Source organism: Carcharodon carcharias, chromosome 8 (genome assembly GCF_017639515.1).
Source record: "Carcharodon carcharias isolate sCarCar2 chromosome 8, sCarCar2.pri, whole genome shotgun sequence".
Taxonomy (NCBI): Eukaryota; Metazoa; Chordata; class Chondrichthyes; order Lamniformes; family Lamnidae; genus Carcharodon; species Carcharodon carcharias.
This window is the reverse complement of record NC_054474.1, coordinates 13,544,101-13,557,846: the sequence shown is the minus strand read 5'-3', so window position 1 is coordinate 13,557,846 and position 13,746 is coordinate 13,544,101. Positions and strand designations below refer to the sequence as shown.

Here is a 13,746-nt window from a genome sequence, read left to right as displayed (position 1 = left end):
TCACAAAAATTGATGATAATTTCATGGTTACTGGGACTAGCTTTCAATTCCAGATCTATTGAATTTTAAATTCAATTGTTTGCCTTCTTGTTCCTCAGGATGCTTCAGTTATATTCACTACACAGAAACGCTGGTTGTGGGAATACAATACATTGGTGCACTCATCGGACTGGTATCATATGGACTGGTATCATTCCATCTCCACCAACGAAAGACAGCGATGCTCAAGGTTTAGTGGTATAACCTGACTTAAAAAAAAACTGCCATAGATCGCCAATGTTGTGAAGGAAGAAGCACAGTGCTCTAGGAACCCCTGTGAACAGTATACTGAACAATGAACGTAAACTAGTCTTCACACCCAACCCTTAGAGCAATGAACAGCATATCTACAGGGCATCTGTATGGCATCCTGATAAATAATACATTACACTGGGGGATTTGGCAAATAATAAGGTTTATATAGGCTGAACATATGGGGAATTGAACATAAAAGTAAGGACAAAAACAGAATTACCTGCAAAAACTCAGCAGGTCTGGCAGCATCGGCGGAGAAGAAAAGAGTTGACGTTTCGCGTCCTCATGACCCTTCGACAGAATTTGAGTGCGAGTCCAAGAAAGAGTTGAAATATAAGGTAGTTTAAGGTGTTGGGGGGGGGGGGTGGCCAACACCTTAAACCAGCTTATACTTCAACTCTTTCTTGGACTCGAACTCAAGTTCTGTCGAAGGGTCATGAGGACTCGAAACGTCAACTCTTTTCTTCTCCGCCGATGCTGCCAGACCTGCTGAGTTTTTGCAGGTAATTCTGTTTTTGTTTTGGATTTCCAGCATCTGCAGTTTTTTGTTTTTATAAAAGTAAGGACGTTATGCTTCAGTTATACAAGCCATTGGTGAGACCGCATCTCGAATACTGTGTGCGGTTCTGGTCTCCTTATTTAGGGAAGGATGTAAAAGCATTGGAGGTGGTTCAGAGGAGGTTTACTAGATTGATACCTGGAATGAGTGGGTTGTCTTATGAGGAAAGGTTGGACAGACTGGGCTTGTTTCCACTGGAGTTTAGAAGAGTGAGGGGTGATTTGATTGAAGTATATAAAATCCTGAACGGCTTTGACAAGGTGGATGTGGAAAGGATGTTTCCTCTTTTGGGTGAGTCCAGAAACTAGAGGGCACTGTTTTAAAATCAGGGGTTGCCCATTTAGGGCAGAGATAGGGAGATTAATTTTCTCTCAGAGGGTTGTGTGACTTTGGAACTCTGTGCCTTCAAAGTGGTGGCAGGGTCATTGAATATTTTTAAGGCAGAGGTAGATGGACTCTTGTTAGGCGAGGGAATCAAAGCTTATCGGGGACAGATAGAAATGTGGAAATCGAAACCCAAGAAGATCAGCCATGATTTTATTGAATGGCGGAACAGGCTTGAGGGGCCGAATGGCCTACTTCTGCTCCTATTTTGTATGTTCGTATCTAACTCAAAGTAGCAAAAGAAAATTGAACCAAATGCATCAAATGGGGAATAGAAACAGAAAGTGCTGGAAATACTCAGCAGGTCAGGCCGCATGTATGGAGACAGAAACAAAGTTAACATTTCAGGTCGATCCCCTTTCTCCAGAATTGACATAAGACAAAGTAGGGAGTCTCGATGATAAAAGCAAGGTGGTTTCAAAAGCATTCGATCCAAAGAAATTGAAATTCAGTGTTCATTGAACATGAAACAGGAATGAAGTAAGATTATACTGACAACAATATCCTAGTTAAATGTGGCAGAACACAGAGTTAACACGAAGGTTACAAAAAACCTTTACAAAAGGCATCCTTCACCGAGCGCTGTGTTTACAAGGTCGTACAAAACTATGTCATGAAAAGGTGACCGGCAAAAGCCACGCTGGCTTTGAATGAGTTTCCTCTAATATTCATGAGCTTTCAAATGTGGAGCTGCAGTTCATGTTTCCTTTTAGGTCAATGAGATAGCGGTTGTATAAGTAGAGTGGCTTTTGACCCAGTGACATTTATGAACATTCAAAAATGCAGTCAATGAACCAATCAAAGACATGGAGCCTGTCAACAGCCTAATCTGCTGGGAATGAGCTTGGCAGCTGTCCCAGAGAGAACCCTCAGAAACAAAGGCAGGCCCTTGGTGGTGGTGGGGGGGGACATTACTTATGATCTCTGCTTCAGCCTCTGAAAATGGGTTAACCAGCCTGCTGCGAGTGGCAGGTATGATCAACACTGCCGGAGATTTGCCAAGCGAGACACCTAACAAAACAGCACAAGGCAGCAAAACGCTAGTTAACAGCAATCCAAGTCAACAATTCAATACTTGCGTCTTGTGTTTATTACTTTAAATCGCTATTACTGAAGCAATCTGGTTTATTGACGGGCTGAGAAAAGAATAAAATCACAAACCAAAATCCAGCAAATATTTCAGTGTTGCAATGAGGCATCGGTCCTCTGATTTCCATTTACTGTAGTTCCACACCACCTCTCCATGAGTCAACACCCCAAGCCACTCTACTAGAAACAGACTTCACATGAGAATCTGTGTGGGTTATGGGTAGCAGGTGCTTGTTACAGCAGTAAGGATACTATCTCTAGAAGTTGATGGTCTTGCATCATTTGGTTTTCTGGCTGCACGAGTTGGCAGTGCCAAGCACATTAAGCACATTTCAGATTATTCAGATTCTGGGTGGACACCGGTGAACATCCCTGCTAATTACAACATACTGCAGTTTGATGATGAACTGCTTGAGATCGCAGAAAAACAGCAGGAAGGCATGAGGTAAAGCTTACACTATCTCCCACCACAGGACCTTTGACTTTAACTCTCGACTCCTTCATTTTGTCTCTTTAGTCTCTGTTTACTGCCAGGACATGCGCATCCTAATGGCTGCTTCACAATCAGGCCAAAGTAACTTGAATTTTCCTGTGTCCATTCACTTGCACATTTAGGCTGCAGTTCCAAACCTGAGCCCATCACTCCTTTTTTATGCCCTTTTCACGGCACGTGGGTGTTGCTGCTTGGGCCAGAACTTTTTATTACCCATCCCTAATTGCCTTTGAGAAGGTGGTGGTGAGCTGCCTTCTTGAACCGCTGCAGTCCATGTGGTGTAGATACACCCACAGTGCTGTTAGGGAGGGAGTTCCAGGATTTTGACCCAGTGATAGTGAAGGAATGGCCGATATATTTCCAAGTCAGGATGGTGAGTGGCTTGGAGGGGAACTTCCAGGTGGTGGTGTTCCCATGTGTCTGCTGCCCTTGTCCTTCTAGATGGTAGTGGTTGTGGGTTTGGAAGGTGCTGTTGAAGGAGCCTTGGTGAGTTCCTGCAGTGCATCTTGTAGATGGTACACACTGCTGCTACTGTGCGACGGTGGTGGAGGGAGTGAATGTTTAAGATGGGGGGTGGGGGGTGGTGGGGTGGGGGGGTGCCATCACCCCTTTTTCTTTTTTCTCTTTCCCTCCTAAATCCCTCATTTCAGCTCTTCCCTTTCAGGTACCCTGCCCTGACAAATCTCTACCCCAGTCCTTCAGAGCTCTCTGACCTACTGGCTCTCCTGTTCCTAACTCCTTCTTGGATAAGTTATATCTTCCCTCTATGCCCCTCTTGGCATCCTGCAAAGGACCCATTGAGACACAGTCACTGCCTCCTCACGAGCGGCAAACTCAACCGCCCCATCCTACTTTCTCCCCAGCCTTCCCGCCCAGCACACCCACTGGGGACAAAATATCACCAATCCCCTTCCCATCCAACTCATCCCTCGCAGCTGCTGACCCTCTGAACTCAACAGATCACATCCCACTGACCCTCTCCATATCTCCCTCCAGAATTCCCAGGAAAAACCCTGCCTCTTTCTGCATTGACCCCCTTGAGAAAACTCTCCCCCAATTCACTAACAACTGCACTTTCAAAATCCTAATGGTGTAGCTTTTGACCCTCTGTTCACCACAACGTTTTTGCTGCTACCAGCATGCTCACCTCTCCGATGCCCTGGCCTCCAGTAAAACTATTATTCTCTCTCTCTCCCTGGCCACTCCCCCCTCATCTCCATTCTCTTAAGTCCAAGGAAATCTGACCTAAATGGCGGACAATGGCTTTAGCCATTTACCACCTGATCTGGCTGGACCATGCAAAGCAGTATCGAGTCCAGCTCTTGGCTGCTAAAACTACTCACTGTTCCGCGATCACTCTGGAACACAAAGACAATCCCCGGCTTCTTTTATCTGCTAGAAACTGTATTCCCAAGCCCCTCTCCCCTCTCACCTCCACCCTGACCTCCAGTGACATGCGAGGAGCTCATGGATTTCTTTGTCACTAAAGTTGAGACAATCTGATCGGCTAGTTCTGCCACCTTGGGCCCATTTTGGCCAAACCTCCTCCAAGGTCTTTCCTGCCCCAGCCCTGAACTCACATCTTTCTCTCGCTTCATTACTATCTTGCCTCGGGCCCTCTCTGGAGTCACCAAGCCCTTGAGATCCACCTCCTGTTCCTTTGATCCCATTCTCCAATAAGTTGATGACCACCCAACTTCCCCTCCTGCTAGCCAATATTGTTAATGGTTCTCTATCTCCAGATGTGGCCCCTCTCTTCTTTAAATCTACCTTCGTCATCCCTCTCCTCAAAAAAAATGAGCCCTTGACTCCACCATCCTTGCAAACTACTGCCTCACCTCTAACCTCCCTTTCCTCTCCAAAATCTTTGAAAGTGCTGTTGCTTCCCAAATCCGTGCCATCTCTTGCAGAACTTCATGCTCAAAACCCTCCAATCAAGTTTCTGCCCCTGCAACAGTACCAAAAAGGTCTCTTATCAATGTCAGACATGACACCCTACAACACTGACAAAGGTGAACAATCCCACCTCATCCTTCTCAATCTGTCTGCAACCTTCGATTCGACACAGTTGACCACACCTCGTCCTCCAAAATCTCCCCACTGTCATCCTACTGGGTGGGGCTGTTCTCACCGGGTTCCATTTTTAAACATCCACTCATAGCCAGAGAATCACCTGCAATGGCTTCCTTCTTGCTCCTGCATCATCACCTCTGGTGTCCCCCAAGGATGTGCCCTTGCATACCCCCACTTGTTTCTTATCTATACGCTCCCCCTTAACAAAATCATCGAAAAACATGTTTGTTGTCACATGTAATCCGACGACACCCTGCTCTACCTCACCACCTCCCCTCTCGACTCCTGCACAGTCTTTAAATGATCAGACTGCTTGCCCACCGCCCAGTACGATATGAGCAGAAATTCCCTCCAACTAAATATTGGGAAGATCTTTGGTCACTAGCTCCCAACTGCATCCCTCTCCCTGGCAACTGCCTGGCAGTGAACCAGACCGAACTGAGACTGGACCAGACTGTTTGCAACCTTGGTGTTATATTTGAACCTGAGATGAGGTTCCAACCTCATTTTCGGACCATCATTAAGACCGTCTATTTCCACCCCCATAATGTCACCTGGCTCTGGCCCTGCCTCAGCTCAGCTGCTGCTGAAACCCTCATCTATGCCTTTGTTGCCTCTAGTTTGTAATTCTACCCTTTGTAAACTTGAGGTTGTCCAGAATTCTGCTGCCCATATCCTAACTCGCCCCAAGACTCATTAACCTGTTGTCCTTCTGCTCACCAAGCTACTTTGGTTCCCAGTTAAACAACTCCTCAGTTCTAAAATTTTCATCCTTGTTTTTTTTCATCCTTGTTTTCAAATCCCTCCATGGCCTCACCCCTCCCTATCTTTACAATTTCATTCTGGGGCGATGGTGGTGTAGTGGTAATGACACTAGACTAGTAATCCAGGGACCCAAGCTAATGGGTTCAAATCTGGAATTGAAAGTTAGTCTCAGTGATGGGAGCTATCATTGATTTAATGGAAGCTATCATTAAGTGTTGTTAAAAAAAAATCCATCTGGTTCACTCATGCCCTTTAGGGAAGGAAATCTCCTGGCCTACATGTGGCTCCATACCTACTGCAATGTGTTTGGCTCTTAACTGCCCTCTGAAAAGACCTAGCAAGGTAAGTTCAAGGGCAATTAGGGTTGGGCAACAAATGCTGTCCTTGCCAGCAACACTCATATCCCATGAAAGAATAAAGGAAAAAAAAAATAGGTCTTACAACCTACCAGGATAGGTGCCCTTTTCCAATTCTGGCCTCTTGAGCATCCCTGATTGTAATCACCCCACCACTGGCCCTAATCTTTGGAACACCCTCTCTCTGCCTCTGTTTCCTGCTTTAGGATGCTTGTTAAAACATGCCCTCTTTGACCAAGATTTTTACTCACCTGGCTGGATATCTCCTTATGTGGCTCCACATCAAGTTTTGTTTTCCAATGCTCCTGTGAAATGCCCTGGGACGTGTTACTATGTTAAATGCAAGTTGCATTTGTTGTTGGTAAGCGAGCAAGAAATAAATACCAGCAAGTTCAGGAAGCCCATAGCTAACGTGTACAGAGTCAGAATCACCATGGCAACCTCCTGCGCACATCTAACGTAGCTGAATGCATAATGTGCAACTATCCACAGAACATTCATGCACGGTACACCATCGATAAAAACAAATTTATATGCAAAATGCTCCAGCAGGTAGTTCATAGAGTTGACAAGGTTTTCAGACCAGAACATTTAGAAATTGTTTACGGCATCTGTAAATCTTAATTGGTGCCCTCACATTCCATGAAACAGGGATTTGACTGAAATCCTCCACAAACTACTGCCACCTTGTATTTCCTTTGTCAATAGTGAAAACTATTAAACTTTTACCTGGCTGGAATCTCAAATGTTAAAAGCAAATGCGCCTGATTTTAGTTTTGATGAGGTCAATTCACTACATCCATGTTACTGTACATCGCAGGGTACACGTTGACCTGGCACATCAGACAACCCCCATTTTTTCGGCCCCAAAACAAATGCATATAGTCAGCGTATAAGTCGACCACCCTTTTCAGCCATACCATGCTTTACTCACATTGGCAGCCAGCCTCCGTTTTTCACCCCCACCACTGGATGTTTTGCTTAGCAATGCCTCCTAACTGGATGCAAAAGCAAGTTGCCAAGGTGTGCCGGAGTTTAAGACGCACCCATACAGAGCAGAGCCCGAGTGGTGAATGACAAACCGCCCAGGCCCACATCAGCGGTTCACTGTTACGCTTGGGCATGTAAACCGGCCTCCGTTTCTGGGGTCATTTTTCAAAGGTCAACTTACACGCCAAGATCCACGGGTTCGCACAACGTACCACATTCGTTGTGGTGCACAAAGCGATGAAAGCAGTGGTAGTAACAGAAAAAAATCCATCACGCGGCAGGATTTGAATAAAAGTTGGCTCGCCAGAATTATTCACGCCTAACGGCTTTAATGTTCACTTATTCTTTAACTGAATTAATTCTGTTGCTCGAGGAAGGATTCAAGTGTGACTGAAGTAATGCTCATTATAGAAGAAAAATATAAAGAAGCTAGGCCTTGAAGAATAGAACACGGTTTTCTATTTTACATCAGATTCCATTGAGTCAATTCTATGGCCCCCATTCACTTAAATTTCATGGGATGGGATAGGTAGCATAATACACCTGTTATAGCATTGCACTCTGAGCGATCAGCAATATGGGCGGAGATGGTGCACAGTGGTAATGTCAATGGACTAGGTAATCCAGGGACCCAGCCTAATTCTCTGGGGACATGACAGACATAGGGATATGGGCCCAAATCCGACCATGGCAGCTGGGGGCACTTAAATTCAATTAATAAAAATTTGGAATTGGGAGCTGGTCTCAGTAATGGTGACCATGAAGCTATCGTTGATTGCCATGAGTGTTCACTAATGCCCTGTAGGGAAGGAAATCTGCCATCCTTACTTGGTCTGGCCTATATGTGACTCCGGACCCACAGCAAAGTGGTTGACATGTAGACGCCCTCTGAGATGGCCTGGTGTCAAATTCTCATAGTTGTCTTCAGCCAAGCCAGGAGAAAATGTCCTTTGTTGGCTATAAAACTCTTTGGGACCTCCAGTGACCATGATAGATGCTATATAAATTCATACTGTCTTTTTCCAGAGTGTAGCCCTTGTGTCCAAGGATTCTGCTGAATCTGCTTCAAGGGGCGAATATCTGAGGAGGCCTTGATTGCTATGTGTGTGCAATCTATGACTCCCTGGACATGTGGGAATCCAGTCTGGGGAAGCAAATCCAAGCGCCTACCGATTCTGACAGGCCTCATCGGTTAGAAGTGCTCAAATGGCATTTGTCACTTGGGAGATGCATTTGTGGGCATCAGGCTGTAAGATTAGAGCTGCCTGGAAAGAGCTGGAAGTAAAGAAATTAAGAACAATGGTGGATCTTGACCGCCATTGGCAACATGTGCCCACCTGGTCTACTTGAAATGGCGTCTTCTTCCAGGAGTTTCAAAACATCTGTAACGTGTGATCTTCCTGAAGCACTTCTGCTCAGTCATGTCCAGGAAGTTGATCCTCTGTCTGAATACCCTGTGTTCTGTGCTCATCACCTTTGCCCTGTGAGGATAGGTAATGGTGAGTGGTGGGGGGCTCCGGAGGGGGGGTTGCTGAGGAGAATGATGCTGCTGCTGCTGCTGCTCCTGTTTGTGCTTCTTCTGCTGTTTCTGTGTCTCTGGTTCCTCACCTGAGGATGAGGTAGAGCTGCATTGGCACTTGCCATGCTGCAGAGAAGTACAGCTCAAAGGCAAAAAGAGTCCAGCGTAATAGAAATCACCCTCAAAGCAGTAAAAGTGCACTCTCAGAACAAGTCCAGTGAGCAAAAAGCCTTTCACTTAAGCAAGGAAACAAGTGTCACATCTCAGTATTTAGGACCTTCCTTTTCTGCCGATTGCCCAGCCCTGTCACTTCCCACTGCCCTCTTGCCTTGCCTCCCATGGCTAATCCCCTGAAGCTCAAGAGACCCATGCTCACAGAGTTAAAGTCAGCATCCTCAATTAAAGCAGCAGCTAATGGTTATTTTGCATATTTAAATATCAGACATGCCTGTGTCAGCATGGCTTTCCCATGCGCTAAAGAAAGCGCGTAGGTCAAAGGCGGAAGTCGGGAAGTTACTGCTGGCTTCCCAGCTCGCCAATGGTCTCAGCTGTTTTAGTGTGCCACCTGCTACCCACCCTGGGTCTCAGAACTCCTCAAGTTGTTACATTCATTGTCGGACATAGAACTGAGCCTAGCAGATCCGATTGTGTACCTGATAGCCATTTGGCGAAGGATGTATCTAGAGCCAATCTTTGCTCAGTTTCGATTTATTCACAGACTGAAACATTACAAGTATATACCTCCTAACTCAATTACACTGCAGTGTTAGTAAGTGTCTCTTTATATGTACTCAAGGAGCAACTCAATCAATGCCGTCCACCTGCATATAGTTAATCCCAACTGATATCCCACTAAGACAGTCAATTTAGTTGTTTGCACTAAATAAGTTGATTTCAGTCAGGATAGGGTCCTACAGCAAGCTTTCATACTCTAGGATAGAGAGGAGAATTCCACATCTGATTGCTACCCAATGACTCATGTTGGAAAGTATCCATTTGTAGAAATCAGCTGAGGGTAGGCTAGGGCCCAATGGTAAAATGCCCACTCTGCCCACGGTTGAAGAATCTGCCAACACAATGGTGAATAGTTGCCAAGGTAAACAGAAACGGCAGCCCCAGACAAGTCAACATCATTGTTAGAGCAAGGGAAAGCATTGGTGAAAATCTAAGAAAAACAGATTCGGAACATATTTGCAAATCAACAATAAACTGAAAAGCAATCATAGCCACAGGGTTGGAGCATTCAGCATACAGCAACCTGAACTTCTATCCCAGGACTGAAGCAGCTCATGTCCAAATGCAGCAAGACCTGGACAACATCCAGGCTCGTGCTGGCAAGTGACAAGTAACATCCATGCCACACAAGTGACAGGCAATGACCATCTCCAACATAATGTGGGAAAATGTGAGGTCATGCACTCTGACGGGGGAATAGAAGAGCTGAATATTATTTAAATGGAGAAAGACTGCAGAAAGCTGCAACACAGAGGGATTTGGGGGTCCTTGTGTATGAATCACACAAAGCTAACATACAAATTCAACAGGTAATAGGGAAGGCAAATGGAATGTTGGCCTCTGTTTCAAAGTGAATGGAGCATAAAAATAGGGAAGTCTTGCTAAAACTATACAAGGCACTAGTTAGACCACACCTAGAATACTGTGAACAGTTTTGATCCCCTTATCTAAGGAAAGATATACTGACATTGGAGGCAGTCCAGAGAAGGCTTACTAGATCAATCCCAGGGGTGGAGGGATTTTCTTATGAGGAGAGGTTGAGTCGGTTGGGCCTGTACTCATTGGAGTTTAGAAGAATGAGAGGCTACCTTATTGAAATGTTTAAGATTCTTAGGGGGCTTGACAGGGTAGATGCTGAGAGGCTGTTGCCCACTGTGGGAGAGTCTAGGACCAGAGGGCATAATCTCAGAGTAAGGGGTTACCCATTTAAGGCACAGATGAGTAGGAATTTCTTCTCTCAGAGGGTAATTAATCTGTGGAATTCTTTACTGCAGAGGGCTGTAGAGGCTGGGTGGTTAAGTATACTCAAGGCTGAGATAGACAGATTTTTAATCAGTAAGGGAATCAAGGGATATGGGGAAAAGGCAGAGAAGTAGAGTTGAGGATTATCAGGTCAGCCATGATCTCATTGAATGGTGGAGCAGACTTGATGGGCCGAATGGCCTAATTCTGCTCCTATGTCCTATGGGCTCATGGTCTTAAGAGAGAATCTAACCATCGCCTCTTGACATTGAATGGCATGATCATCGCTGAACCCTCCGCCCCCTCCTTCCCCCCGCACCTCCAACCCCCCACCCCCCAACCCCCTGAACTATCAACATCCTGGGGGTTGTCATTGACCAGAAACCAAATTGGACTAGCCACATAATTACTGTTGCTAGAAGAGCAGGTCAGAGGCTAGGAATCGTGCGGCAAGCAACTCACCTCCAGACTCCCCAAAGCCTGTCCACCAGCTAAAAGGCACAAGTCAGGAGTATGATGGAATACTCCCCACTTGCCTGGATGAGTGCAGCTCCCAGAACACTCAAGAAGCTCGACACTGTCCAGGACAAAGCAGCCCACTTGATTGGTACCCCATCCACAAACATTAATTTCCTCCACCGCCGATGTCTAGTGGCAGCATCTACAAGATGCACTGCAGGAATTCACCAAGGCTCCTTTGGCAGCACCTTCCAAACCCACGACCGCTACCATCTAGAAGGACAAGGGCAGCAGACACATGGGAACACCACCACCTGGAATTTCCCCTCCAAGTCACTCACCATCCTGATTTGGAAATATATTGCCGTTACTTCACTGTCGCTGGGTCAAAATCCTGGAACTCTCTCCCTAACAGCACTGTGGGTGTACCTATACCACATGGACTGCAGCGGTTCAAGAAGGCAGCTCACCACCACCTTCTCAAGGGCAATTAGGGATGGGCAACAAATGCTGGTCTTGCCAGTGAAGCCCACATCCCATAAATCAATTGTAAAAAAAAGGACAAAGCAACACACCTCTGAATGGGATGTAACTTATATAAGGGGAAACACCATTTGAAAACACCAGCAGGGAGACTTGGCATTAGGGGATTAGATTTTATAAACCAACTAGTTAAACAATACAGCCAACATCAGCACTCTGCTGATTTTTAATCTAGGGTCTAACATTTTAATTTTTGTTCAAGATATAATTAGCAGTGCAGTTACTGAGGGGTTGGCTTGGAGGAGTTAGTGAGACCACAGCAACTCAGATCATTTCTGCTTGGCTCGGTTAGCTGGGCGGCCTGTGGGGATCAGATTGATGCCAACAGCACAGGTTTGATCCCCATGCCACCTCAGGACCTGCCTCCTAGCCTTGCCCGTCATGGAAGTTGCAGCACTGTTGGTCGAGCCTGCTTCTGGGCAAAGAAATGAAGAGGAAGAAGATAAGGCAGACAAAGAAAAGCTGCTTGCATCAGCTGATGGTACAAAGACTAGGGGACTCAGATTTAAACTTTTGGACAAGGGGAATGTGAGGAGGAATTTTTTTATGCAGTGAGCGGCGATGACCTGGAACTCGCCATCTACAAGGGTGGTGGAAGCAGGGTCTATGGGCCAGATCTTCACCTTGGAGCTGGGAATCGGAAGTTGGGCCATTTCCTGATGTTGCAGTTCCAACTCCTGCCCAGCAGTGCCCACCCGTGCTATCTTCTTGGTGGGCTGGTGGGGAGGGATGAGGTTGGAGCCACTGCCTCCCGAAGCACTCCAGAGAGGGGAGACAGAGGTGGTGGGTCCCGAGGTGACCAGGTTAAAAGCTCTGCTCACTGAGACATCAGTCCAGTTCTGGAGATGAATGTGAGGGCCCCTAACCCTTAGCACCCGCTATATCCTCTTCACACCCCCCCTCTTCCTTCATACCCTCTCACCCCCATACTTTCCCATACCACTCTCACCCTCATAACCTCCTTATACTCCCCTCTCCTCCCCATACCCACTAACCATTAACTTAGTGTCCTCTATGTGCAGAACTGACAAGGCCTATGATAAAAACAAAAAAACTGCGGATGCTGGAAATCCAAAACAAAAACAGAATTACCTGGCAAAACTCAGCAGGTCTGGCAGCATCGGCGGAGAAGAAAAGAGTTGACGTTTCGAGTCCTCATGACCCTTCGACAGAACTAGTTCTGTCGAAGGGTCATGAGGACTCGAAACGTCAACTCTTTTCTTCTCCGCCGATGCTGCCAGACCTGCTGAGTTTTTCCAGGTAATTGTGTTTTTGTTAAGGCCTATGATAATGCTGGGAAGTCTTTGAGATGCTCATAAAATTGTTAAAATAAATAAACAGTCATTCAAAATCTACTTGAAGAAATAGAACCCTATGAAGAGCTGATAAAACTGTCAAAATAACCAAGCTCACAGTCCCCTTGATGGCTCTGTCAACAATTCCTGCTGAGCTGAATTCTTTAGTGGGTTTAGGACTCAGCCAAGCATTCATAATAATTTCCCATTGCACAACTATATAAACGACCTCTGTTGGACTGAATCCATTAGTGGGTTTGGAATACAGCCAAATATTCATCTAAGATTCCATTGTACAACTGTATCAATGAAACCTCCAGAGCTGAATACATTAACGTCTTTGAAGTCAGCCAGATGCTCAGTCGTCTCTTCCAGCTTTGAAACAGTGAAACGGATGTCTGAGCAGAACTTCAATGAAAACATGAAACAAAGAGGAGAATTGACACAGGCCATGGTTTTCTAGTTCCGCCTGCTGCGGTTGGTCCATCAAATTTTCCGTCACACCTGTGACAATTCCCGCCACTGGTGGGACTGGAAAATCCCAGCCACAGTCAAACCTGAATTTCAATATTACGCAATGCAGAAGAGCATTTTATCCCGTAGATAATATGCTCTAATGCACCTGAAGGCTCTTCCACTTTCATAATGCTGTTTAATTTAATAGTCACGCCTTTTAAGAACAAAGCCCCAATCAATTGCTGTATCAAAAGCATATAGTTTATCAAACAGGCATTTCATTATGAGATGTGAAGTTGGCAACACATTTTGAACCTATCTGCCATATGGGTCCTGACTCCAAACCAGGGCTCCCCCTTGGTACATGACGTCTTTGAGCTGGTGTAAACCATGTCACCGGACCAACTCCATGAAAATTGTTGGTGTTGTGGGGGGGGGTCTGCAATGCCCACCTGTGGACTGGAGCCAGCGATGTCAGGGCAGCTCAATGCAGG

General features: G+C 45.9%; 1 protein-coding gene across 2 annotated transcripts in view; it reads right to left on the bottom strand.

The window, feature by feature from the left end:
* ndst1b (N-deacetylase/N-sulfotransferase (heparan glucosaminyl) 1b) overlaps nucleotides 1-13,746 on the bottom strand; it is a 434,276-nt gene that overhangs the window by 383,177 nt on the left and 37,353 nt on the right. The window lies entirely within an intron of this gene.